This window comes from Chamaea fasciata, unplaced genomic scaffold (assembly GCF_029207755.1).
Source record: "Chamaea fasciata isolate MVZ Bird 193981 ecotype frontalis unplaced genomic scaffold, bChaFas1.0.hap1 SCAF_4, whole genome shotgun sequence".
NCBI classification, from domain to species: domain Eukaryota; kingdom Metazoa; phylum Chordata; class Aves; order Passeriformes; family Sylviidae; genus Chamaea; species Chamaea fasciata.
In genome coordinates, this window is record NW_027094089.1 from 75,802,958 (window position 1) to 75,805,500 (window position 2,543).

Consider the following 2,543-nt stretch of genomic DNA (forward strand, 5'->3'; position numbering starts at 1 on the left):
TGTTTGCATATCTGTCCTTTTTCCAAGAGTATAACTTTTGAAACTGTCATTTTAATGAATAAATGCAGTATTTCCTATTGAGGTTACAGGCCCAGGAAACCATTACCAGGAGAGAGGTGAGAAGGCATCATGTTTACAGTGTGGCACTTGGTGGTAACTCTGCATGTCTCCGTTCCTAACTCTGCACTTGGTAAGCTGCTTTGGATTTACCATTGCTTAATGCAAAGTGACTGACTTGCTGGAGGTTCCCTTTCTCACCTCTCAAGAACTTTTTTTTCCCAAGAGTGAATTATTTAGAGTAAGAGACTGAGGGAATGCAGAGTATGTCTTGGTTTCAGCTGGGATAGAATTCTCTCCTAGCAGCTGGCACAGTGCTGTGTTGTGGGTTTGGTGTAAGAATATAGTTGATGAATACACTGATGAATACACTGATGGTTTAGTTCTTGCTAAGTAGTGTTTATACTACATCAAGGACTTTTCAGCTTCTCATGGCTGAAGGACACAAGAAGTTGGGAAGGCACAGAGCCAGAACAGCTGACCCAAAGGGATATTCCCTACCATATGGTGTCATAAATGGGGGGAAAGCTGGCTGGAGCTGCTGCTCAGAAACTGGCCAAGCATCTGTCAGCAGGTGGTGAGAGTTGGGTAGTGCGTCACCTGATTTGTATATTCTAATTTTTTTATCATTATCATCATCATCATTACCATTATTATTTTCATATTTTCCTGCCCCATTAAACTGTCCTTACCTCAACCCATGTGTTTTCTCCTTTTAACTCTCCCAGTTCTCTCCCCCATCCTGCCAGGAAGAGCAGTGAGTGAGCAGCTGCATGGGGCTGAGTTACCAGCTGGGGTTCCATGACAGTGCAAGTTAAACACACTGCACACATGCATCTGCATCCAGGATGCACTTTGGAACTGCAGAAATGTAGCATAAGAGATTAACAAAGCAAATGATCACTTGGAATTCATTGGATTTTTCCAAATGTGTAACTGCCTAGAGCAAGGCGGTGATACTTGCCAGCGATTTTAAAGTACAAAGAAATGTGCTGGGAAAACTCCATAGGAGAAAGGGCACTATTGCCCTATTGATGAAAATTTCATAATTATGTCATCACCTTAAACAAGGAGTTGATTTAATGAGCATGGTAGGTAATTACCGGGACCTGAGAACAATCATATCCTGCCTGCACAGACTTAGGTGTCAGGAAAAAATTGTTGAGCATCACGTTCAGTTAACAGTTGCCAAATGATCAGGTGTTGTTGATGAAGTAATAGAATATCCTGAGTTGGACAGGACCCACAAGGATCATCGAGTCCAGCTCCTGGCCCTGCACAGGACAATTCCAGAGTATATTTATTCATGCTGTGATCCACAGCCGTCTTTGCAAAGGTTTATTGAAAAGACTGTTCAAAGCTTCTGTTACCAAAGTTGATGTTGGGAGTAGTTTCATCACATGGCATCTGATGCCGTAGAAATTATTACTGGATGCGTGTTTACTTTATTTGCTGGATTTTTTTGTGGTTTAATCCAGTTACCTGATCCAGATCTGTGAGGCAAGTGCAGGATATTGTGGAATAGCCTTCTCTGTTTCATGGACGTGATTTCTCACTGGAATGGCTAGCAGTGGAGGGGAGACCCATAGGCACAGGAGGAAAAGACTTTAATTGTCCTTGTGTAGTGTGATGTCAGAGCAGAGCAGTGAATGCTTTGAGAGCTGTCAGGTCCTCACTTAGACAAGCTCTGCTTACCCTGCCCTGTGTAAGGGATTGCAGCACAAGTACAACAACTGTATGTACCCATATGGTAAATTACTTCCCAGCATTAGAAACAAAGGGGTTGCTGTAACCTCTGAAGGTTCAGCTTGTCTCTGCTTCCTTCTGCCTGCTCAGAACTCAGGGTCAATAGTTAAAAGTGGAAAATTAATGGAAAAGGAAAACTTACCAGTGAATGTCTAAAAGAAAGATCAGATTTTGTTAATCTGCACCAAGTTAACAAGCTCTTTGAGCAGGAGAAGCAGTGAGCACAGCTTTAAGTGGCTCAAATAAGATAGAAGGGAAATGTGGTCTGACATGAATTCAAAAGTGAGATGATAAAAACTGTTTGGAAAACCCTACTCAGAGTAATTTTTAATAATTCACACTGCAGGGATGTATTGAGGCAGATTCTCTGCAGTTCTTTTCTGATTTGAGATTACTTGGTATTTTCATTAACATCTTGGATGGCATATGCTGATTAAATTGTAGTGAGCACCAGACTTGCTCAACTACTGACTGAGCAGAAGACAAACACAATTGAAAGTGAACTTGACAAATTCAAAAGAGTTAGTATGTGATGCAGTAAGACCAGTAATGGATTTGACAAATGCGTGTTTGTAGACTTCAGCAGAAGTCACAATCATCTGAACAAGTACAGGATGGGACAGGACAGGCTGCTACAATAGCAGTTGTACAGAAGAGTTCTCCTGGGGTTATAGCCAGTCGCCCACTGAATGTGATTCAACAGCATCCTGTTCCTGAAGAAAAACCCAGTGTTGTTATGG